The following is a 26,666-nucleotide window of genomic DNA, read 5'->3' on the forward strand; positions in this document are numbered from 1 at the left end:
GGGAAGTAATAGTGCCACTTTATTCTGCTCTGGTCAGACCTCACCTGGAGTACTGTGTCCAGTTCTGGGCACCACAGTTCAAGAAGGACACTGACAAACTGGAACGTGTCCAGAGGAGGGCAACCAAAATGGTCAAAGGCCTGGAAACGATGCCTTATGAGGAACGGCTAAGGGAGCTGGGCATGTTTAGCCTGAAGAAAAGGAGGTTAAGGGGTGATATGATAGCCATGTTCAAATATATAAAAGGATGTCACATAGAGGAGGGAGAAAGGTTGTTTTCTGCTGCTCCAGAGAAGCGGACACGGAGCAATGGATCCAAACTACAAGAAAGAAGATTCCACCTAAACATTAGGAAGAACTTCCTGACAGTAAGAGCTGTTCGACAGTGGAATTTGCTGCCAAGGAGTGTGGTGGAGTCTCCTTCTTTGGAGGTCTTTAAGCAGAGGCTTGACAACCATATGTCAGGAGTGCTCTGATGGTGTTTCCTGCTTGGCAGGGGGTTGGACTTGATGGCCCTTGTGATCTCTTCCAACTCTATGATTCTATGATTCTATGAATTTCTCCCAACCAAGCTCCTCACATGTTTTTAGTTCTGTGCAGGTTCGGTTGGCCCCTTCGAGGGAAGCACTCAGTATCCAGTCTTCAGAGGAGGATCTCCCAGTGCCTAGACTTCCTTCTTCGGGTGGCAAGCGGCAGATGAGTCATCGCTCCAAACGCAGGGCTAAGAGGCGCAGAGATAGTGATTCCTCCTCGTCTACTGGTACATCTTCTCAGACCTCAGAAGCAGTTTTGGGTCTGTATTGGGATCATGGTGAGGGGGGCTTCGGGCCTTCCCAGGTGGGTGTGGCAGTGTACAGCCAACATGCACAGGGTCAGATACGGCCTGAAGACTCTCTGCAGGCCTGGAGTCACCACATCATTGGGTGCGATTGCCCAGCGAGGTCAAGGCAGACCTCAAGATGTGGCTGGAATTCCTGAGGGAGTTCAATGGCATATTCCTGTGGCAGGATACTTTGAATCTGCAATTCAATTTCCAGGTCCATTCGGACGCTGCTGGATCCTTGGGTTTGGGGCTTTATTTCCGTGGCCGTTGGTGTGCTCAGCGGTGGCCTGAGCACTGTCAGGGTACAGCCATTACCCGTGATTTAACATTTATTGAGTTCCACCCCCTTGTAGTAGCAGTGCACATCTGCACCATGGAGTTCAAGGACCAGTGGGTCTGTTTCTGGTCCGATAATCAGGCCATGGTGAGCATTTTGGCGAGGCAGTTGTCATGCCCCAGCAGAGTCTCTGCCCTTTTGCGCACATTTGTGCTACGGTGCCTCAGGTTTAATATTGTGTCTGCCCATTTTATTCCTGGCACTAATAATGATCCGTCACCCGGGCGTTACCTTCTGTGATGCGTCCCATTACAGGCTTGATGGGGTTGATCTGTCTGTAACTGGGAATGATTTGTGGCTGACAGCAGTGTCAGCGGGGTTAAGGGATTGGTTACAGGTGTGAGTGGTTGGTGGCGAACGCAGTGCTCGTGTGATGGCTAGGCACTGGTTCAAGGTGATAGGGATGGGAGAGCGGTCTCTCTATCCCTATGTGAAGGGTATTCCATTAAAGGAATCCAGGGACTCAACTGGTTTGGTCAACTCCCGAGAGGGAGTTGTGCCCGTGCCTGAGTCCAGGGGGGCATCTGGGTGGTGAACATAGTCTGTTCCTGGCTTTTCGCCTTCCCAGGTGTTCACCCTTGGCTGGCCTATGCTGGTGCCCTGGGTCAGCTCTGCCTGCATGGGTGTAGGGAGCTAGTCAAACCAGAGCCTATGCAACCACTCACCTTCTGTAATCAATAAAGTTGTGGCCTAAATTCTGCCAAAAGCCAAAACTAAAATTTGAGTCAAGTGTGTATTTAGGGAGGAGGTCTCTGGGTCTGAACATGCAAAAGCACCTTCTACTAGAAGCCAGGGAAGACTTACGGGTTTTTGACACTTTCTTTAAAAGTTGGTGAATTCCTTCTCTTTCTCTCCCTCACACACACACAAAACTTGGGAATGCAACAAAATGTGGCAGTGTGGAAGCTTTCTGTTTAGGAAATTCTCCTGGGTAGGGTGCAAGGATTTTGCTGAGCATGCATTATGTATAAAGTGTGTTTGTGAGTGTCTTTTCTTTCATTCTGTAATTTTCTTTCAGTGCTCTGCATTTCGCAGCCTCCCTGGGTGCCCGTGCTGCCTGAAAACAGCTGGGCTTTCCTGTAAGGGCAGGCAGGTGGGGAGGCTGCCTGCTGTGTGACTGACAGCTGTTCGCCCCCTCCCCAAGGGATGTCTTTTTACTTCTATATAAATCAGCACAGAAAGATTTTTTTTAAAGGGTGAAAGGAAGAGTTTCGCTTAAAAACAAAATCAGCAACTGCACCACTCTGAGGTGCTCAGTAATCTGCCTCCCTGGCTGGCTGTGCTTAGATTAAACTTTCTGGGAAGATGCCATGAGGTAATATTGTCCTATGAGGATTTTTAAATCAGAAAGGGGAGGCAGAGTTCTGGAGAAATGTTCCTGAAGAAACACCCTCTCACCCATCTGTAGCTACCTCATAAGAAGAAGATAAGCTCAACTCTGCACTCACTAACTGTCTAGAGAAATTCTAATTGCCCTGAGAAACAGGCAGAAAAATAGAAGCTTCTTTCACAGGAGAATAAAGCATTTGAGTAATTAAGGGACAGGTTTTGACACAGCACTAGAATTTACCCATTTTACTCTGACAAGCCTATTCAATTGTTTACAGTTCTTCATAATGAGTCAGTCTAATGTATTATTATTTTGTACGGGTTTTAATGGTGTTTTATGTTTTATTGTACTCAGTGCTTTTTTAAAAAAATAGAAAAAAAAGGTGCTGGTACTCTCCATGAAGTTGTTACGGTAAGTGCCACACTTTTAACATTTGGTGGGGGGGGGGGCGCGAAAGTGCTGATACTTCATACCCCCAGAAAAAAAGCACTGATTGTACTTGTCAGTTTGGTAGTACTGGGTCCTGGCCTTTTATATGGGGGGTGGGTGGGTTTCTTTCAATATTCATACAAATAAAAATAAATACAGAGACAAAACATAGGTGGCAGAGATGAGATGCTGCATACCTAACGTACTTAGTGTGGACTGGGTGGAGGGACAGGCAGGTGAGGCCAGGTTGTCATGGGAGCCACCAAGGTCACTATTTTGAAGAGTAGGCCATGCTCTTTTCTACTTGAGGAGGCCAGAAATCTGCTTGGTTTTTAGATAGGCCATGAGGGAATAAGAAATCCTGTTGGAGCCATTGGCCTTATAAACTGAGAGAGAGCAAAACATCCTTTGGTCCCCCTTCCTTCTGTCCAGTTCTCTAAAGCTCATTTCTTTACATCTCCTTCTGAACTGTTGCCCCCCCCCATCCGTCTGCCACCCTCTCCATTCCCTCCTGTAATCATGTGTCTTTATAGCAGCAAAAGAGTCCCCAGGTAACTATTTAGTCTAAACAAACCATGCAGCTTTAATGGAATTACCTCAGCCTTACTAGTAAATAATTTATAGGAGGCAGTAAATAAAATATGTTTCTTCATCTCTCTCTCTCTCTCAAACACACAGAGAGAGACAGAGACAGGGGGAGTCAGTTGTCAAGCGGGACGTTAAGCGAGAAGATTGTAAAAGCGCTCCAAATGAAAAGGGGGAACACAGTCAAAATGAAAGGCAGAAACCAAACAAAGCTTGTTTTTTCTCCTTCTTCCTTCTTCTCTGAAAGCGGAGACATGAAACGAGGCTTTGGTGCCATTGTGTGACTGGAGCGTGAGATGGCCCCTAGCCCTGAGGAGGAATGAAGTGAGGGATGTTGAAGCAAAGGTTTGTGTCCATTCAAGGGGCTTTTGCAGTGCAAGGTTCTGTATGTTGAAGATCTGCCAGTGGCAAACACTTTATTTATTTAATTGGATTAAGAATGTAAGAAAAACCCTGATGGATCAGGCCAATGGCCCATCTAGTCCAGCATCCTGTTCTCACAGTGGCAGACCAGATGCCCCAATAGGAAACTCACAAGTGGGATGTGAGAGCAACAGCACTTTTCCCGCATGGGATTCTCAGCAACTGGTATTCAGAGACATAGTGGCTGGTAGTCACTGGTAGCCTTATCTTCCATGAATTTGTCTTCTTTTAAGCCTTCCAAGTTGGTGGCCATCACTACCTTAACATGGGAGCAATTTCTAAGAGTGGCTATGTTTTTGGCTCACACATTGTTCCAGGAAGTGCAGACTAGGCATGTTCCTCTTTCAATGTGAAATGAATTGAAATTCTCCCCCATATCTATTGCAAACGTTGACATAGTAAATGAATATATGACTTCAAAAACCCAATAGAAATTCGTGTTGTAGTTCATAGGCTCATTAACAACACAAACAGACTATAGGACTTCCTTGTCTGGACAAGAGATAGGTCAGGCAACGTCTCCTTCAGCCCTGGCTTAGATGACTTTTCAAAGGGAATTAGGCAAATGTATGGTGGTTGTGGTGGGGTGGGGTGGTGGTATCTGTCCATAGATATTAGTTATTTATTAGTCAAATGTAGAATCTAGTTTGTTCAGAGGCAGTGTGCCACTGAATGCCAGTTTACTGGAGAGCAATAGCTTTGGGAGAAGAAATACGTCCATTTCTTGTTCTAATATGAGCCTACTTAATTTGCACTTCCTGAACTGAGAAGTGCAAATACTTTGTACTTTGCACTTCTCCAAATCCTGCTCTCTAACCAAAAAAATGTGCACAAAAGTCCACATCTTTGTAAAAAGAATGTATAAAACTGCATTATATTAGGGCAAATTGGGGCATCGGGGCAGGGAATGAAAATGCAAATATTAGGAGAAACATACACAGAAATGCAGTGCTTTTCGGGGTGGGGTACAGGGGTACACATATTCCTAAACATTTTATGAATCTTTGTATTTTTGTCCATTTACTGTTTTTATTTTCCCTGTTTTGAACTATAAAATGGTGGTTTTCTTGAGTCAAAATGAGAGTACCCCTAAACGTATTTTTAGGGGGGAAAGCACTGTGGAAATGTATGCACATTCTTGTGTAGATTTTTCTTTTTTAACTGGAAATTCAAAACAATTGATGTAAAAATAGGGTGAAGTTGTTGTAAACAAAATCTCCCCTTATTTCCTTATGGAGTACACAAGAGCCCTTATAGAGTTCTTTGTAGGTTCTCCATCGGTAGGAGAAAATAACAGAGGCCTACCAGAGAATACTGAGAAGCAAAGCAGCTAGTAATTAATTTATTAAACTGTTGCAACAGGGTGCTTCCCTCACACGCAGGAGAGAGGAGGAGGACCACTAACCATATGTGCTTGCCCTTATATAGCTATTTTGAAATTCCCTGCCCTAGAGCTCAAGACCATCCCTCCATACATCATACATACATCACAGAAGGGGTGTAACCCAACGCCAACCCCCACAAACATCAAACCTACATCACAGAAAAGGCGGTCTACAACAGAAATTTGAATGTTGTTTTTTTTCCTGTCTGCCAGGTTATCTGATAATGCCTTATCTGATTGCCTTTCCTGGTAGTCTGGCCATTCCTTTGAGATGGTGATTACCCAATTCCTGAGACTATGAGAAGGTTCCCTCACCCCCTCCCTCCTTGCAGAGAAAACATTTGGTCAGTTTGGGAGTCAAAATGGTTTCAGGACTGTCTTCCTGTGCTTCTTCAGAAATGAGGTTTATATATTTATGTACATGTTTGCTTGGTACATTTATGAACATTTATTATATATATAAGACCTTACAATTCTTATTACAAAGTTAAGGTGGGAAAACATGAAAACAGGGAGAAACTGAAATCAACTGATTCATACATTCCGCTGCCCCGCTTGAAAGCATCACAGAGGAATTTGGTTGGCTGCTGTGGGAAGCAAGCTCTGTTCATTTATGTATTCAGTACAATCCTCCACCTCCCATCTCCCAAGAGATAAATCCCACCAAGATGGCTTAGACCAGGAACATTTCATAGCTGGTCTGCACCCACCCACCTTGGCCTGGTCCAGCAAGTTGTGTGTAATCTTGTTGAATAGAGATGTGTACCATTTGCCAGACCAGAAGCCAAGTTTAAATATGTTGTTTCTCCTCCATCATCGTTTCCCTTGCCCTCTGTGTAGATATTTGGTCATTGAAGAGATCTTCCTGTTCTTCTTAGGTCGCTGTCTCTTGTGATCCCCTTGACCATGAAACTGGAGCCCTGAATACTTGACCCACATTCTCAAGGGCATCTGTTTCAGCCTGTAATTGCCAACATGCCTCATCTGAAATCCGAAACTTTGGCTCTAATAGTATTAACAGAAGGCTTTGAGCAAGGAAGCACAATGGGTCATCTTTGCCTGGATGACCAAAAGCACCTTAAACCACCCTTTCAAAGTTTTGCAGGCTCTGTTTTGTGTTGTTCCCACTGCAGTCGTAGATGTGTGATTGGCTGCTTGTGATTCTCAGTTTTCATATCATAGAAAAACAAACAAACTGTCCTCTCCACTGCAGAGAATACAGCTGGGTGGAGGTCAGCAGAATCTGCCCTTGCAAGGATGCTTTGCAATTTTATTTAGCAAAATCATTTATTTGTAGATAAACATAAGGCAAATTCAGCTGCTCCAGGCAATGCGCAAGAAAGCAGTTCAATGAACCGATATTATAAAACAACATAAAAAGTTACCATTAAACCACAAGGAAACAACTAACTCCCTAAATGTCTATGTATCATCGCTCCATCTAATTTATTTAAAAGCATTTGTAAACCACTTAATATTTTAAGAAATCTCCATGTGGTTTACAACATAAGACAATAAACCATATCATTAAAACAGAAATGCAACATAAAACCAGTAAAACAGTAGCATAAAGCATACAAAAGCAAATAAAAACAGGAATTCGTGGAATCCAGACAGATAAAAACAGGATCAGAGAAAGCCTGGGCAAAAAAGATATCTCTTTACAAGATGTCCAAAGCAAATGATGGATGCCTGCTACACATATGGCAGAGGGAAGGAGGGCATTCCATAGTACAGAGGCAATTGCAGAAAATGATATTCTTTAGGGTATGGTGCCAGAGGTAGAATTTCCCCAGATGAAATCTATCATTTATCTACAGAGAGAGAGAGAAGAGAGATATTTAAGGGCAATTATATTTGCAAAAATAATGGGTTTTGATTTTAAAACATTTTAAAATCTATTATCCTCCTTATCTCACTTCATGCAAATACAACAGAATCCAAATGATGAAAGCATTGAAATAACATGCCATTAAATATATACAACTAATAATTAAACCCATTCATCAGCAGGCAATAGATCATTTTTCTCCTTTATCAGATTACACACGCATGCACACACACACATTTGGCTTTGGTCTTTGAACAGGTTCCTCTCAGTCTGGCAAGAAAAACAGTTCCTTATTCCCGTCAAAGTGCTCATATCTTCATGGGTATATTCTTATTAAACCATCCATTCTGCTAGGTTGCAGACAATTGCAGTATTCATGATGCAATCACTGTTTACCAGCAATTTGCATTAGTAGTTTCAGTGCTGGTAAAAAAAAAATATTCTCAATAGCTGTTTTGCTTACTGGGGGTAACTCTATCCAGGCCAATATCTGGAAATCTTGCAAGATGAAAACAAGACATGGCAGCCATCATTAGTCAACACCAAAGACCTTAAATACAACCAATTAATTGAAAGCTGCTTATTAAATAGTTTGACACATTTGATGTAATGCATTTAATACAAAGCACCTACAGTTTCGATATTTCATTGTCTCCTAAGGCTATGTTCTCTCTCCATTATTGGAGGCAATATGCCGCTGAATATCCATTGATGGGAATCACAACTGGGAAGGGTTGCTGTTGCCCTCAGATTCTGTTTGTGGGCTTCCCTTTGGGGCATGTGGATGGCCACTGTAAGAACAGGATGCTGGACTAGGTGGGCATTGGCCAGAGCCAGCAGACACAATCTTCTTATATTCTTGGTCTGCTGGGAATCTCAACTGGAGAGAGTGCTGTTGAATTCACACCCTGATTGCCTCCTTCACATAGGCATCCATCTATGGGAATGCTTGGCTTGATCAGCATTTGACCTGATTTGTCAAGACTCTTATGCTGTTATGTTATTAACTGAAGACTTTCCATGAGCAAAGCCTGTTTTTGGCCACCACTGAACCATGGTCTCTCCCCAATGCTCACCTTTCCTACTGCAAAATGGCAGCACAATATGGTTTCACTACCCCATCCAACTAATGGCAAAGCTGTCCCTTTCCTACCCACTCATTGGGTGGACTTTACTTATAATTAGGGCACCTTTCCTTAAATACTTGCAGAACATCATCCAACCTGCCTAAATGGGTATCATCAGTCTACATCTGTTCCAACATTTGCAGGGTCTGGAGAGGCTCCCCCCCCCCAAGCTTGGCTGCGAGATTTAATATGTGAGCTGAGATATATTTCACGAAAACACGGTGCTCCGTCTGTGTCTGCATCTGCTCCTTTATATTAGGGAAAGTGAAGCGTTTTGATACTAATTGCAGCGAAACGGTGATGTGTTCACCCTGTAATTGACTTAATGAAGTTCATATGAAACTTCTGGAAATGGTTGGGTAATAGGCTCCCCATTGAGCCCATTGTGGGTGGGAAGGGAGAAACTGCTGTGTTGTGAAGGTAACGTGCCCTCCCAAAGGGTCAAAAACAAGTATGACCATGGAAAAACTAGTGTTCTCACTAGATATGTGTTGCAAAATGCTGATACCACAAATGCCACCTCCAGTACATTGGGGGAGGGGGAAACAATGACAGACCTTCATACACACCTTAGAAACCATAAATCAGAAATCTTGATGAAGAAATTGGGAGTGGGACATAGCTCTGCAGTAGACTGCATGGTTTGCATGCAGAAGGTTCCAGGCTCAACTCACAGCATCTTCAGGTACGGTTGAGAAGTCTACTGTCCGAAGCCCTGGGTAGCTGCTGCCAGTCAGTGCAGATAACACTGAGCTAGATGGACCAACAAATTATGGTCCTGATGACCACATGTTTTATGCGTTGGAGATCCTGCCCCCCATGCAACAATCATCAAATCCCAGTATATTAGAAGGATGAGAAAACTCCTGGATAGATATATTCACAACCCTAACATCCCATGAACTTAACCTTGATGATAACATTTTTTATTATTATCTAGCAGTGCTGTTCAATTGCTTAGCTCAGTTGTAGATTCAGGTAGATAGCCGTGTTGGTCTGATGCAGTTGAAATATATATAAAAAATAAAACAATTGTCCAGTAGCACCTTAGAGACCAGCTAAGTTTGTTCTTGGTATAAGTTTTTGTGTGCATGCACACTTCTTCAGATACCAGCTCAGTTAGTTAGAACATGGTGCTGATAGGACCAAGGTTGTGGGTTTAATCCCCGTGTGGGCCAGCTACATATTCATCCATTGCAGGGAACTGGACTAGATGGTCCCTTCCAACTCTGCAATTCTATGACTCTATGATTCTAATAGTGTATCCTCTTTCAAGGGATTCTTTTTTAAAAAAGAAAGAAAGAAGAGCCCTTCCCCAATTACACTTGTTTTTAGAGCTAATCCTAAATATCCCAAGAATATATCATTGGTTTACTTTCAGGCATTCGTCATTTTTACTGTTTACCTGGCATGGAGAAAAAATCCAGAAAACACTAGCATCCTTGTGAGACAATACCTTCCATCTCTTCCTCTTTTCTGGTCCTTTTTCTGAGAAATCTAGAAGCAAATTCCTTGTTACATTGCTCATTTTATTTATTTCAACGATTTGTATGCCGCTTAACCACAGTCATCTCTCTAAGTGGTGTACAAGAAACCCACAACAATAACAGTAAAGTACGAGTTAAAACTGTAAAATCAGAATTCAGCTAAGAGGTCTGATTGAATAAAAGAAATATTCATTAAGCACCAGAAGTTCAACAGGGAGGGGGATTTTCTGACCTGAACTGGAAGGGAGTTCCAAAAAACTGGACCCACAATACTGAATGCATGTCTCCATCTGGACATGAGGCATGCATCCGAACCATGGGAGACCCCTAGCAATGAGTCCCATCTTAGAGATTGAGCAGGGATATTAGGTATCAGGCAGCTGCTGAGGTATCTTGGACTCAAATCACCCACTATGGTGAGATGTATTTTAATTTAAACTAGGGTCATTTGTTCTAAACTAGCATATTATGATGTTGTTGTTCACACTGGCTAGTCACTTTATTTTAACGAAAAGTAACCTCAAAGCAACTTACAATATATTTAAAAATTAAAACCAGTGTAAAACTAAAGCAAAATAAAAGCTAGAAACATCCATACACATATGAAAGGCGGCCTAACACATCCCACCTACTAAAGGAGGCCACAATATCTAAAGTTCTCCAAGTTCAAGGCCAAAGGCTGGCTGAAAAATGCTTTTGCCTGGTGCCTAACACTAGCCAGTGATGGTGCCAGACGCAGTTCCCTCAAGACAGCATTCCATAAGGCCCATTCTCATTTTGCCATTCCCTCTTCACCTCCCTTGGAGATGGCACACTGAGCAGGATCTCAGATGGTGAACATAGGGTGAAGGCTGGTTCATGTGGGGAGAGGCAGCCTTTGAAGTATTGGGGCCCTGAGCTGCATAAGGTTTTATAGATCAAAGCAATTTAGGCAAAACCTTTTTCAGGGTTATGTAAGTGTCCAGCCTACCAGTTGCGCTGTCAATTAATAGAACTTACAGGGGACAAAATCAAGCCTCCATCAATGGATAGTCGTCTGAGATGATGGGGAAGTGCTTGGGTATGTATCCTTAGCAGGAGAAAGCAGTTCTAGGCATTTCTTGGGCCACGGTTTCCCAGGGAGCTAAAGGGCTTAGTGAGGATTTGAATCTGGGTCTCTGCATTCCTGGTCCAGCATCCTGACCACTGCAGACAAATGTCTTAATTTTAGTTATTTTGATATGGGAGGTGGGAAGCAGTCCCTTTTGGTCTCTAGCAGTTGCTGATACAGTCCAGACCTGGGCAGTGTCCATGGAGGTCCTAGGCTGCCCAGGTGACAAGACCCCGCTCTCAATTGCTCTGTTTTAAACTCTGCATTTTTACTCTGTTTGTAAGCCACCTAGATACTATTTTTGCATTAAGCCATTCATGTAGTAGTAATGGAGAAAGATTAGAGCCCTTAGAATTTCTCTCTTTCTCCCTCCAAAATCCCTTCAAGTACTGTATACAGAAAGAGAAAGAGCCAGACTTTTCCTGTAGACTCACAATCTTCTTATTGGCATGCTAGCTTTCCACATACAAGATTTGTTTATTTTTAAACAGATTCAGTGGAAATGAGCTTTGATTAGCTCTGATCTTCCGTGGCAGATGTAAATTGTACAATAGATGCAAAATACACAATTCATGCAATTACTTTTCTGCTTTTTGAGGGGAGAAGAATGTTTATTATCTTTATTAGAGTACACACAACCAAGGGTCTGCTTTATTATACATCTTGAAGACTGATTTATGGCCCAAACTGAAGATCCTTCTAGCCTGAGAATTGCTGTAAAACCAGGGAACACATTAAACTTTAACTACTGTAATCCTAGATAACTCTGCTGTTTGCTTTTACTGCAAGTTTGTCAAAGATTTAGAGGGATTTGTGTGTGTTTTTTCTACTGATGAATGATCCTAACACCTAGAAGGCTTCGGGTGGACAGAGAATGATCTCATGCCTTCAAGATCAAAGCCAAGTACTGCAAATAGTAAAGTAGGAAAGAGATGGTTCACACCAAAATAGTCATCACCATGTACATACATTCAAATCTGGTCCATTTTTCAGAATCCAACCTTATTTTTAAGCCTCTCTCTTTAAACACACTACATACCAGGACCAGAGGCTTATGGCTTCCAGTGATGACACCTCCTTGTCCAAATGCTCCAAGGAATAGTCCATGTATTTAATTACCTGTCCTGGGAAATCACTAGAATGCTTTCCCAAAATGTGTGTGTGTGTGTAACTAGCACAGAGATGGGCAACCATTTTTCCCTGTGAGGGACCACATTCCCATGTAGGAAATCTGTCAGGGGCCACATGATGGCAGTGGAAGGAGCCAGAGACAAAAGTGTTTTAGATTACCTGGGAATGAAGTCTTCCCTGCTTCGATTTTCACCCTTGTCTCTAGGTGCGTCTTGTCCCTAGTTAAGGGCTAATGGAAGTGAAATAAAAATAAGAATATTGGGGGGGGGGGAGTATTAGGGTCGCAGAAAAGGAGTGATGAAGGTGAAAATAATGGAACAAATATTTGTAGTTAAGTCATCCTGGGCCTCATGTATGAGGCACTTTCAGGTTGACTGGACCTTCACAAAGTTCATTTTCACAATGTCATATAAGATTGAACACCAAACTCTTGAAAAGTCTGGCTGGGAGGGAGTCTAGCAGTTGAACTTGGTTGGCAGCGGGAGAGCTGGTTAAAACAGTTGTGGGCTTATAATGTGTGTGGGAGAAAGTACAGAATGAATTCTGCTATCCTCAGCGATGAATAAGAATAAGAACTAAATCTATAAACTCTCTCCCACACACAGGTAGGTTCTTCTTTTTTAGAATTATTTTTAATAGAAGTACTCATAAAATACTTGCAAAGCATTTTCTTGGGAAGGGCTGTAGCTCAGTGCTGAGCACCTATGCAGAAGGTCCCAGGTTCAATCCCTCTCATCTCCAGGTACGGCTGGGAGAGAACCCTTTTTGGAATTCTGGAGAGCTACTGCTAGTCATTGTAGACAATTTTGTACTACATAGACCAAAACAGCTTTCTATTCAATTTATTGTCTATTTTTCTTCCAAGGAACTCAAAGTAGACAGTTCTCTCCTGTGTTTTATCTGTACAACAACCTGATGACATAGGTTAGGCTGAGAGGCGGTGCCTGGCCAAAAACCACCAAGCAAGCTTCATGGCTAAGTAGGGATTTGAAAACTGGGCTCCCAGGTCTTAGTTCCAACAGTCTAACCACTATGCTGCCCTAGCTCTGGTGCATGCATGTTTGTATCCTCACAACAACCCTGTGAGCATCATGGCTGAGTTGGGATTTGAACCCTGCTCTCCTAGATCCTAGTCCCTTGCCTCTCCTATTTTGCCTCTGCTGGTTCAGACTGCAAGCTCATAGAGGCAGAGACCTGTCCTCTTTATATTCTGTAGGGTGCCATTTAAATCAGTGACACTATAATGCATTGATGATGATGATGATGATGATGTAAAATTACAAATCTTGGAAGCGGCCCTCACATCTCACATGCGGAAGGGAATGCCTTTTCCAACTGACCTCATTGTGGCTGCAATAAATGTGCACAGTAGTTCTGAAAAAATAACATAAAATATGTGTTTCCCTCCGGAATTGTTGCTTTATTTATTGCTCTACTTTTTATTGCATTTTTATTGCATTTACTTTTTATTTATTTATTTGTCATTTACTGACCAGTTTTATATAAAAAAAACCTTCATCACATTGTAATCTGAGGGCAGTGTTCAATAAAGTAACAAAGGCAAGATTGCAATAAGTACAGCAAAACCCTTTAAAAAAACTATAATAAAAAACTATATCAAACAGCAAATAAGAACAGATTAATCATAAACTCAAAAACCCCAACATTAGTTAAAACCAAGACAACACAACTCAACCAGAATATACATTAAGTGGATTTAATGGATTAACCCCATGTGGTTAATCAACTGTAATTATTTTAATCAGGTAACAGCCCTAGAAAGAAATCATTCTCAAAAAGCTTTTTTTTTTTTTAATTACAGGGATGGTGGACCTGATGTTCCCCGAAGTCATAGCAGCAAACTCCCAGGGGCTGAGGTTCCTTCAGCCCCCCCACTAAATATTTGAGAGGGCTGAGCTCCTGCAAAGTTGATGGGCATTGCCATTCAAACAGTGTGTGTGTGCGTGTGTGCGCGCGCACGCCGTGTCATGTGATCAGTTATATGGGGCAGGGCTTTACCTGGCCCTCCCCCCAATATTTTACGCAAGTTTGCAACCCAGCCAGAAGTTGCTACATTACAACTGCTATAGCCTCTGACTTTTGGCCATGCTGGTTGCTGCAACTGATGGGACATTCCCAATGGCACAAGGAGGGTCAACACCCCTGTTTTATCAGGTTCATTCCTGGTCTTGCTCCAAGGAAGGTGTTGTACGTGAATATTGTGCCATCTTATCCTTGCCAGGTCAGTAGGGCTGAGAGAGCCCTGTTGACAAAGAATCAGCCTGTTGCATTTCATGACCAAGCAAGAACTTGATGGCTATATAATATATGAATCCTTCAGCTGCAGGGTAGTATAACCACATTATTGTATGTCACCTTGAGGTTTCGTGGAAGGCAACAAATATGTTGAAATAATTAATAATAATAATAATAATAATAATAATAATAATAGGCCAGCAGCATTACACAACTGAAGCTTCAGGATAGTTGTTAACTTAGGAATCAGTTGAAAGAAGGAGTGGATCTTCTCTTTGTGAAGGGAGAAGATCCCTCCCTCTGCCTCAGCCTTGTTCCATTGGTGTACCTTTGCCGGTAGATAACATTGACTCCCACCTTCCTGTTCAGCCAGCAGAGAGAAGACAGGGGAGCTGATAGGAGGAGCCAGGCAAGTATTTTATCTTGCCAACGAAACTCTGAGCACATGCCCTGAATTAATTTTCTACAAAGGTGCAACTTAAACAAACTTTTCTTTCATGTCCCATCCCTGTTTGTGCAAGGACATTAATACTCTACACATTTAGAGACTTGACAGCTATTGTTGCTGAGGCCTTGAGCTTGCCGTCTGTGATCTTGGATGCCATCTCTCTTCTGTCTTTTCAAACGTGGACTTAATCTATAGATGTTATTAAGTAAAAGCTGGAGTAAATAGTGGCAGAGAGGCACTGGGGACCAGACTTTGCCATCATGCCTGGAGTAAACCTAGCTTTACATACAGTCGTACCTTGGAAGTCAAATGGAATCTGTTCCGGAAGTCCGTTCAACTGCCAAAACATTCGGAAACCAAAGCACGGCTTCTGATTGGCTGCAGAAAGCTCCTGCAGCCAATTGGAAGCTGTGGAAGCCCCATTGAACATTCAGGTTCCAAAGAACGTTCGCAAACCAGAACATTCACTTCCTGGTTTGCAGTGTTCGGGAGCCAAAACGTTCGAGTTCCAAGGCGTTCGGAATCCAAGGTATGACTGTACTTCAATTATCCTTGCCAATTTCTGTCCTTAGTCAGGCACTCTAGTCCAACCTCCCTATGTCCAGCAGAGACCAGCCCCATCAAAGAGTCTCCATGCCTTCAAGCTTGTCCATGGGACTGGATTATACTTGTATGTCTACCTGCAACAACCAGTGGGGACTTGCATAATGTGAATGGGCATCCCCAGATATAGCACCACAGATGATCAGTTCACAAGTTCAGCTACCAGTCACAAAAAACTGACTGGTTCACACACAACAGATTGTGGAATAGGGGTCGAGTGTTTAATTGTTTTTTCCCAATTTTTAAAATTCATTTTATAACACAAATAATAAACACAAACAGAAAAGACAAACAATACGAACAAATTCTTGTCATATCCTTATTTTTCTAAACATTGTTAAGCGGGTTTCCCCAAGTCCCACCTATCTGATTTTCATTTTACTTCATCTTTAGCAGTTTACATATATATATAATTTCTAACCATCTTTTTTTTAAATCACACTTAAAATAACTTCACATTTTATCACTTACAAATAATACCATTTTAAAATACCCTATCTTCTACTTCTAACCCTACAGCCTATATCCACTTCCAAAGCTATTCTAAGGTTTAAATATTAACATATTTTTTTCAAATATTCCTTAAACTTCTTCCACCATCTCTTCTCTCTGGTCTCAGAGTCTCCCGGTCAGTTCAGCAAGTTCCATATAGACTATATGGACTATAGGAGTCAAGTGTTTAATTGATGGCTCAGTTAGATCAATCAATTTTAAAACTTTTACTCAATGGAAAAGGGTGCCCCTCAAGTCAGCAGTGTGAGGACATGTGTTTGTGTATATAACACACAGACATCACACGTCTAACCACTCATATGTGGTGTCTGTGTATCAAAATGTGTGTATATCACAGTGACTAACGCAATAGGGATATTAATGTTATGAATGTCTTGTCCTTCTTCATTTGAATCAAACAGTACTACAACCAAAGTGGCAAGTAACTGCCTTATTGGCTGCAGTACCATTTGATTCTCCTTTATGGATCACTGCCATGTCATGGTGAAGAGGCTTGAATAACTCAGAGAAGGTATGAGCTATGCCATGCAGGGCCACCCAAGACGGACAGGTCATAGTGGAAAGTTTTGACTAAACGTGATCCACCTGGAGCAGGATCACAGAATCAAGAATCTCAGGATTCTTTGGGTAAAGCCATAAGTGTTTAAAGTGGTATCAACAGTGCTTTATTATGTAAGGTGCAGATATGGCCTAGATTTGTGGGCTACCACTTTCTATAGTCGTTCTCATTCCCATTATGGCCAGTGCCATTTTGGCCTTCCTTCTGTTTCCTGTTCTTCTACCACTGCACAGTAAAAAAATATCCTCTCAAAAGCTCCCTGCTTTAAACAGCTTGCCTTTTGTCTCTGTAGTTGAAGATAACTGACAACCTCAGTGTGGCATCTACTGGGCAGCCATGCATTTGGAGTGTCACCTCCTCACACTCTGTTCTGAAGCCTCAGGCCAAACGGTTGACGTGTCCACTGCGGTACCTTCTCACAGGTGCAAAGTGGCAATCGGGATCTGTGTGGTTCTTTGGGGCAAAGGAGAGAGACCGCCCTGAAGAACGCTGTGACCTGGAAGCCCCCGTGGTGCAGATCTCCATGGCAACACAGAGAACATGCAATTAACACCCCATGGTAACTGAGCTCTACTACTGCTCGGAGAGCTGTGTCAGCCGTGATTCCATATTGGAAATCCCAATTTCCTCAGGTCTCTCTCTCCCCCCACCCTGTTCTCCTTTTGGGCGCATCAGCATCCACACAATTCTTCTTTGTGGAAGACCTCAAGTAATCCACAAACAATTGTGATTGCTGTACAAACAACTCTGTGTGGAGCTGGAACAACTCTGTGTGGAGAAGGCCACACACACACACACATTTAAAGCACTATGGTACCATACTGTCCAACATTTCTCCAATGAAAATAGGGATGTCCCATTCCATAATTTGAATTTTACTATTTATACCCCATACATCTAACTGGGTTGCCCCAGCCACCATGGGCAGCTTCCATGAATTATACTCAGAGTCGAGTAATAATTTCATGTTCTTTATTTCAGCTCATAGGAACAGTGATTGAATTTCCCCCCAAGCCTCAGGCTTTATATACATTATTTACACAATGAGTACTGTCTGACTGATTGGGACCTGGAGCCTGATTGGGCTGCTCCTGCAGGCCAATCAGGTTGTTGCATTCTAGGATCCTACCTGCCTATTGTTCTGGGATCCAAGCTTAGTACATAAAACCCCTCCCCTCTAAGTTCCTGTTGCACCCGGAAGGTTAGCATTCATAGTCATCTAGGTATGCTGGCCGCCTACATATGTGTTGTGGTCTGGGGTGTCCCTTGGTAGGGGTTCCTGGTTCTGGCTCTTGTTCCAGGGCTGCTGGCTGCGATGGGGGCCATTGGGTCGGGCACCACTGGTCCACTTGGATATGGCTCTGGTTTCTGTGGCTGCTCGGCCTTGGGGGTCACCGCTGGGCTTACTGGTTCTGCCTCCCTTCCCCGCTCCTCCTGTTTTATGGGTCTCACCTCCCAGCTGTCCCCTTGGGATTCCTCTCTGTCCAGCCCTCCACCTGGTTTCCCCCTGGGAATAATCGCCATAGTTGGTCGCAGTGGCGGCACCAGCATTGCCCCCCTCCGTTAACACTTGTAAGACATGGGGCCTGTCACCCTGGTTAGAATGCAGGAAACATTCTCTCCCAAATCTCGTAGGATCTCAAAAGTGGCAGAGACACGCGAAAGATACCAGAAGAGAAGATGGGGGCTTCCGTGCTGGGGAAGAGGAAGGAGATCGGTCCAGGCAACTCCATCTTCTCGGGAGGATGAAGAGTAGAGGAGCTCCATCCTAGTTTGTTGTTTTAGCAATAAATCTGAAATAATTAACAGCCAGAGTCATCTCGGGTTTGTGGGAGAGACCAAGCCGTAACATGCGGCAAGGCGGTATTTCCAGTTGCCTTGTGTCATGCATTGGAGGGTGTCCTTGGTGGTCCGCACCATGCACTCTGCCTGGCCATTGGTGGCAGGGTGGAATGGTACCGAATGTGCATGATGGATGGCGTTTGTGCTGTGAAAGTCTGGAACTCCTCTGACATGAATGTCAGACGAGAGTGTCGGGGAGCTCGTGGGTCGCAAACAGCCTCCGTAATACTCGGATGGCTGCGGCCATAGAAGTGGATGGTACCAGGGTGACCTCCAGCCATTTGGAGTATGAGTCCACCACTACAAAGAAGGTTCTTCCTTGGAAGGGGCCCGCAAAGTCCACATGCAGACCATGATGCTTGGGCGGACTCCCAGGGTTGGACGGGGGCCTTGGGGGATCTGAGCAGGACTCCTGGCAGGTCTGGCAGTATTTAATTCAGGCTTCAATCTCCCCGTCGATCCCCAGCCACCTCACATAACTCCTTGCAAGGGCCTTCATTCTCATTATCCTGGGGTGTGTCTTGTGCAGGGCTGTGAGGACCTTTTGGTGGAGGAGCTGGGGAATGACCACCCTGCTTCCCCATAACAGGAACCCCTTGTGGGCCGACAGCTCGTGTTTGTGGGTTATGTACCCTGCGAATTCCGGCCTGGGGTTGCTGTTGGGCCATCCCCGCCACACCCAGTCCAGGACCCAGGAGATGACCCTATCCTTTGTGGAGTGGTACGCTACTTCCGGTGCCTGAATGGGTCGGTTGGGAAGCTGTTCCAGGCTCATGACCTTTTGTGTGGGTGCTGGGTCGGGGCCGGTCTCTGGTAGTAGCAGCCTGCTGAGGGCTTCCACATGGCCCATTGCCTTTGTGGGTCAGTGGACAAGGGTATACTGGTATCCGGCAAGGAAAACCAATCACCTGAGGATGTGGGGTGACAGTACTTGAGGGGTCTGCTTCCTGGGGGCGAACAGGCCGAGCAGCGGCTTGTAGTCAGTCACCACAGTAAAGGTCTGTCCATACAAGAAATTGTGGAATTTCTTGACTCCCTTCACAATTGCCAGGCCCTCGTTGTCTATTTGCGAGTAGTTCCTCTTGGTTGTGGAGAGGGTCTGGGAAAAGTATGCTCCCGGCACGACTCTCCCATCCGGGAGTTGGTGCCCCAGGATGGCACCAGTGCTGTAGTGTGAGGCATCACATGCCAGCACCACCGGCAGCCTCTCGCCAAAGTGTGCCAGGCGAGTTTGAGACAAGCAAGTCTTTGACTGCTTGGAATGCTGCCTCCTGGCGCTGCCCCCACACCCATGGGGTCCGCTTGTCTAACAGTCTGTGTAGGGGCTCCACTACCGCTGCCTTACGAGGTAAGAAGGTGTGGTAAAGTTCAATAGTCCCAGGAAGGCCTGGAGTTCGGCCTTACCCTTAGGTGCCAGGGGGTCGCAAATAGCCTGCACTTTGTGCCCAGTCGGGTGGACCCCATCTGCATCCACTGTAAATCCCAGAAAATCCACTTGTTGCACTCCTAGCAGACACTTTTCCCGCTTCACCTTGAGGCTGGCCGTCTGGAAATGGTGCAGGATGGTGTGGAGTTGGTCGCCGAACTCCCCTGACATGGCCCCGGCGATCAACACATCATCAAAGAAGGGGGTGACACCAGGAATTCCTCTGAGGAGAGAGTACATTAGATTTTGGAATATGCCTGGCGCCACGCTGGCGCTGAATTGCAACCATTGAACTGGAATGCGCCCCTGTGCATTACAATCGTCTGTGCCTCGGCAGTGGCCTCGTCAATTGGCAACTGCTGGTAGGCCTGGGCCAAGTCTAGCTTGCCAAAAATCTTAGACCCTGCCATCTTAGAGGACCTGGCTAACCACTGGCACTGGGTATGCATGGGCCGTAAGGGCCTTGTTTATGGTACATTTGTAGTCTGTGCAGATGCGAACTAAGTTGTTGGGCTTGATGGGTGTGACGATCGGGGTTTCCCAGGGGGTGTCGGGTGCCTGCTCGAGCACTCCTTGCTCCACAAGCTGGTACAATTCCTTGTCTATGTGGGGTTTCAGGGCGAACAGGACCCGGTGGGTCTTGAGCCTGATGAGTCATACTGAAGGGTAAAGTTGTAAGCTGATGGGGGGGGGGACAGTATATTGTCCCAACGCCCCATTGAAAACCTCTGGGAATTCTTTACATATGGCATCCACATCCATGTGGAAATGGTACGGTTCACCCCAGTGATGGCTATCCCAGTGGCTCAAACCACACCAGTCCCAGTAAGCTAACGTAGGGCCCCTTTACCACGATCAAGTCTAAATGCTGCTTCCGCCCTTGATATTTTACATTGAAGGTTCCCACCCCCATCATGGGGACCTTACATTTCTGAAAGTCCCAAAGAGTGAATGGGGCCGGCCTGAGCTTGGGACCCCTGTTGGGCACAACTTTCTTAATGTCCGTGCCAAGATTATGAACAGGGTTGAGCCTGTGTTGAGCTCCATGCAGCATGGGGCCCTCTCTATCTGTACCTCAAAGCAATTTCCCCCCGCATTGGAATAGGGCAACTGGTATACCTGACAGTCTGTGATTTCCATCAAGTTGCCTTGGTGTGTCAGGCCATGGGGCCTGGGACTCTTGGGTCGGCCATCTGCTGCAGGGCGGTGGTTGGGCCGGGCACAGCACACCTGGGCAATGTGTCCCGCTTTTCTGCATTGTCGGCATTCTGCATTGTGACAACGGCAAGTCCTCTGGTCGTGGCTCTCCCCGCAGCTTGCGCAGTTCCCCTCTTCCAGCTGAGGCAGTTGTGGTGGGCCTGTGGCTTGTGTGCATCACTGCACTTGGTGCACGTCCTCCCTGTTGGATTCGGAGTCGTCGGTGAGGTCCTCGTGGTGGACCCTTGGATTGGGCGACCGGCTCGGCTCGGCTGGAAATCTTGCGCAGACCTCTCGGCAGCTTCAGTTGCCAAGGCCTCCTCCAAAGCAACCTGGAACGTTAGGTCCTTCTTTGGCATAGAGGCATTGTTGCTGCCAATCAGTTGTTGCAGCCTAGTATCCTACTGGCCTAATAGGCTGATTAACTTCCTCCTGGGATCTGATTGCACTGCTCCTGCAGGTCAATCAGGTTGTTGCATTCTAGGATCCTACCTGCCTATTGTTCTAGGATCCAAGCTTAGTACATAACATTCCAAAACATAAAAACATAATTAAACATTGAACTTTTAAAAAACAAAACAACTTCCCTATACAGGATTGCATTCAGACGGGTCAGGGGTCAGATAGTTCCATATCTTCCAACATTTCTCCAATGAAAATAGGGACGTCCCAAGGAAAAGTGGGACATTCCAGGATTAAATCAGAAACTGGAACGGCTTCTCTAAATCAGGGATGTCCCTGGAAAATAGGGACACTTTGAAGGTCTGTGGTGCCACTTAAAAGAGTTGTGGTTTCCCCCAAAGAATTCTGGGAGCTGAAGTTTGCTAAGGCTGCTGGGAGTTGTACGGAAACCTCTGTTCTGCTCCCAGAGCTACAATTTCTAGAGTGGTTTAAAAATCAATTCCTTTTCGCAAGGTACTCTGAATTTGTAACTCTATGATGCCTCCTCTCAGGACCCATAAACTACAGCTCCCAGAATTCTTTGGGGGAAGTCATGAGTCTTTGAAGTGGTATTATAGTGCTTTAAATATACGGTGTGAATGTGGCCTGTTCTTGAAGTCATACAGAATGACATTAGCTGGCCCTCCCTGCCCAGGAGGTCTGCAGCAAGAGTATGAGCAGAAGTGGCTGGCTAGAATGGCATGTTTGTGAAATTTCTTCATTGTCTTTGTCTTCTTCTTAGTCTTTTATTCATTTGTCTACTTAAAACATTTTAAGAGCATAAATTGTTGCTGCTGTTATTTGTTATCATTAATCAATTGCCCTCTATGCAGTTGTCTCAAGGTGCTCTGAAAGATGTTGGGGGTCATGAACCAATGTATACTGGGCTTTATATGTCAAAACTAGCACTTTGAATTGGGCTCTTTATGTTACAGGCAGCTCTCCACTTGTGTGCAACCATGCACATGTGCGGCACTGGGAACCCAGAAGTGGGGAGCACCCTGGAGAGTCCTCGTGGCTCACGAGGAGACCCTCCACAGAGCCTGAAGAGGACTTCCACTTCTGGCTCTGGGGTGGGTCTCCTCATGAGCCAGAGGGGCAGCGGGGCTTTGTTGAGGCTGCTCAGCTGATGTGCAGGGAAGCAGCAGTGGCTGCTGCAATACCCCACATGTCAGCTCTTAAGTGAGGATGCTGAACGGCCTCAACAAAGCACCGCTGCCACTCTGGCTCACAAGGAGACCCTCTCCAGAGCCCAAATAGGCTCTGGGGAGGGTCTCTTCATGAGCCACAAGGACTCCCTACTTCAATAAGGGTGCACCCCACATGTGCTCATTTCCCTTAGGCGTGTAGGGGCCCAGAACTTAACTCCTGTGTAAGTGGGGAGTCTCCTGTACTTGAAACTTCACGTTTGTCACTGCTTGGGAATGAAAAGAAACAAACAAAAAGAAACTTAGTGACGTTTGGAAATCAGTGGTTAAAATCAATGCAATTTTGAAAGTTCAGTCCACCATTTTGCTTCAAAATGGCTTCCAGTTGTATCCAAACATAGGCAAAACTTGCTTCTTGATCTCAGGGACCATCATGCAAAATGCGGCCATGCTATCTTCAGAAGTGTCCATATGCATAGTGAATAAGCTACTTCCAAAAATATATAAAAGATTAGTGAATTTACCCCTCAGTGTTGATCCTTATGCAATGGCACCGCCTGGGTGTGAGAGCTGATGATGTTCCACAAGGTTTGCGAAAGGATAAAGTTAGGGGGGAAATGTAAGGGGGACTGAGCATGCTCAGTGGCCATGGAATGCTGAATGCTTGCTGAGTGGAAGAAAATGGGTAATGGGGAAAAATGGGGCTGCCGGGCACCCCAAACAGGAGCACTCTGCGCTGCAACCTTTTGTTGCTGGTCCCCCTTGTTTCATCTCCTCTTATATGAAATATAAACTAAAAAGGGAAAACTATTCAAAGCCTTATTATTTTGAAACACATCCCCTGTTTATGTGTGTGACAATGTTGAAGAAGTTAATCTCCAGCCATTTTAAAAACATATATTTGCCATTCATTTGACTTGACTAAGGATACCCCCATTTTGTTTCCCTCGTGAACTGTCTTGATAAAAAGAACTCGGCAATCAAGCGCGGTCGCACTGGAGTGAATCTGTTTAATCAATTAAGGCAATCAGCTTTGTCCCTGGCAAATTTCAGTTGTAAAAAGAAAACTAAGCATTTAATTAGAAGGGTTTGAAGCAAAGGAAGCACCATATAAATATATATTTATCTTTCTTAATAATGAAAATTTATATCATCTCACCATGGTATCTGGAGACTGCAAAAGAGTTTAACATATTTTTAGCCCATTAAACAAACATCACACTGCTTGGCAAACCAATTATTGCATTTCCTCTCTCACTTCCTCTTTTGTTCCCTGATAGGCTTGTTTCAAAGACTGGTGACAGAAAGGCTCCCTGGCCAATGTGCAATTAGGAGTGCAGTTTAAGGCTCCTGTTTGGACACTGGCAGCTGCATATTTCCTTTCCTGTCACCTGACATCACATATGGTGGCAGGTGTTGGGCAAATGGGTGTGGTTTGAAGGAAACTGCCTATTGGGCCAAACTGAGGCCTATGCTGTACTTAATTAGGCACATGGGCTGAAGGTTCCCAACCCCTGATATAGCCCATCATCATCCATCACCCAGTGTTGGACAGTTGGATCCCTCTGAGAAACTCACAAAGCATGAAAGTCTCCATGGTTGCTGAGTTCTGAGTTTCTATTCAGCAGTCATGGCTGATACACAACAATGGACCTTTCCTCTTTGAGGTTGCTTTATAGCAATGGTCCAGCATATGGTCCGAAGGCACAGGAGGGTACTATTTTGCTGCTGCTAACCACATCTGGGTCTGGACAGTTCCTGGATGAGTGGTTCCCATTCACATGACCTCCGTATTGGGTTCCATGATGGAATAATGATGGGATAGAATTCATAAAATCACACAGTTGGAAGGGACCCTGAGGATCATCTAGATCAACCCCCTGCAATGCAGGAATAGTTCGTTGTCCCATGTGGGGATCAAACCTGCAACCTTGGCATTATCAGCACCATGCTCTAACCAACTCAGCTATTTGACCAAAATAAATCAGGAAAAATGTAAGAATAGCTGGACGTTTTCAAAGAAATAATGCACACAAATTGCATTTTTAAAAATCTTTTTTAAAGGATCAGTGTTTTGCAAGGGAAATGCTTGCAAGAGAGAGACGTTATTGGGAATACAATATTTTGACTTTGAACCTCTGCCAACTTCAAAAATGAGAGGAGGCACTACTTACAGAAGGAGGAAATCTACTCTGTGCTGTGTTAAACTGGCACTCTTTTAAAACAATATTCTGATCAGTAAGTCAGACACTTTAAATAACTGAATTAAAAATTTAACCAAGGCTAACCCCTTCAGGAGTTTCAATTTTGGAAACACGGGTTGTAATTACACTCAGCACAGCCTCATTTCAGATTATTTTGTCAAGCCGTCATTTACAACTGGCAAAAAAATTCTGGTTGTACTGTTAAACTAGGTTTGAAAGCAAAATGAAGCAGAGAGAAACAATGGCCACATTCATATATTATTTGGGGGGGGGGAGCCCATGTGAACCCATTAAAAGGCTATCTTCAGTCCTATACGCCCCCCTCTGCCCTTGTTCCTGAGTCCCTGTAGGCATTTGATTCTGTGGAGCAGGTCTTAGTTTAAAGGTAAAGACTTTCATTTCTGTACTGTAGAAAGCATAACTGTTCCCTTGCTTGCAATTACATTGCTGGAACTATGATCCTGCCATAAAATAAAAATCAGTGCATGAAATATTCACCAGCACAAAAGAAAAATACAAAGTCAGAACTGTCTAAACATGGGTTTGTGCATATTTTAAAATTGCTCTGTTTTCGTCCCCCTCCCGCCACAGTTTGATTTCACTGTGGAAGAAGCGTACTTGGAATGTAAGCTCAATCCGCAAGCCATTTAGGTACAATTGCTTGGATTTAACCCAAGACAGGCTATAAAATAATATTAAAGGGAACATTGATAATAGGCTTGGCAAGGTGTTGGATCCCTTCCACCAGCTTCAGATTGCTTGTAATAATATGTTTAGAGGTTTAACCACACCTTCCAGGGTTGAACCTACGTACCTGCTTATATTATGCTATACTGTACTGTCCGATTGATGTTTCCATCCCATTACATATTACAGGGGGAGGGGGAGGAATCCCAGAGCAGCTTACAAATATTGGTACTAAGACAGCCCCAGCCCTAATGTTTACAAGCTAAATGACATGACACAAAAGGGCAGGGCTTTTTTTTCAGCAGGAACTCGCCAGAACTCAGTACTGGTACCTCTCAGGTGGGTGCCATTGTCATTCAGAGAACAAGGCAGCTGGTGAGAACGATTTGCCGGAAGCCCCCTGCTTGAGCCTGCGGACCTACATGCAGGAGGACTTGGAAGAGTTGAAGGCAGCTCTTCCTGGACTCAAAATTTTTTGGTCGCAGCTGTTACAGCGACATGTGTGGTGTGGTAGCCAATGCACAGATGCTACCAAGAGGGCCAGGAAGCGCATCCAGAGCACTGTGGCCAAGAAGGTTCTGGCCTTGGGCGGGACGGTGATCCATCACCCGGGCATTACCTTCCATGATGCGTCCCGTTACAGGCTTGATGGGGTTGATCTGTCTGTAATTGGGAATGATTTGTGGCTGACAGCAGTGTCAGCAGGGTTAAGGGATTGGTTACAGGTGTGAGTGGTTGGTGGCGAACGCAGTGCTCGTGTGATGGCTAGGCACTGGTTCAAGGTGATAGGGATGGGAGAGCGGTCTCTCTATCCCTATGTGAAGGGTATTCCATTAAAGGAATCCAGGGACTCAACTGGTTTGGTCAACTCCCGAGAGGGAGTTGTGCCCATGCCTGAGTCCAGGGGGGCATCTGGGTGGTGAACATAGTCTGTTCCCGGCTTTTTGCCTACCCAGGTGTTCACCCTTGGCTGACCTATGCTGGTGCCCTGGGTCAGCGCTGCCTGCAAGGGTTCAGGGAGCTAGTCGAACCAGAGCCTATGCAACCACTCACCTTCTGTAATCAATAAAGTTGTGGCCTAAATTCTGCCAAAAACCAAAACTAAAATTTGAGTCAGGTGTGAATTTATTTAGGGGGGAGGTGTCTGGGTCTGAATACGCAGTAATGACCAGTTTGAATGGAAGGAGTTAAAGGAGGAGCCAAAAGTTGCAGGTCTCTCAACTGAGCTGCTGGAGAGGCCCTTCAACCCTGACTCCCTCCCATTTCATGTAGCCAGATGGAATGGCTGCTGCAGATGACAGCTGAAGGAGGAGCATGATGGAACTGGTCTCTCAAGACAGACGGCAGACCCGGCAGTGCTGTCTT

General features: G+C 44.8%; 2 long non-coding RNA genes across 2 annotated transcripts in view; one reads left to right on the plus strand and one right to left on the minus strand.

Moving 5' to 3' along the window:
• Positions 1-5,456: 5,456 nt before the first annotated feature.
• Positions 5,457-9,851, minus strand: LOC310754135. The gene is made up of 3 exons (XR_014543646.1): positions 9,645-9,851; positions 7,606-7,692; positions 5,457-7,125 (listed from the first exon to the last, which is right to left on the minus strand). It is a non-coding gene; the product is annotated as an uncharacterized lncRNA (long non-coding RNA).
• Positions 9,852-15,166: 5,315 nt separating this feature from the next.
• LOC310754134 overlaps positions 15,167-26,666 on the plus strand; it is a 32,278-nt gene continuing 20,778 nt past the window's right edge. The window contains exon 1 of the long non-coding RNA XR_014543645.1: positions 15,167-15,210. This is a non-coding gene — a long non-coding RNA (uncharacterized lncRNA). The remainder of the gene's footprint in view (positions 15,211-26,666) is intronic.

Source organism: Podarcis filfolensis, assembly GCF_964270895.1.
Source record: "Podarcis filfolensis genome assembly, chromosome: Z".
Classification (NCBI taxonomy): Eukaryota; Metazoa; Chordata; class Lepidosauria; order Squamata; family Lacertidae; genus Podarcis; species Podarcis filfolensis.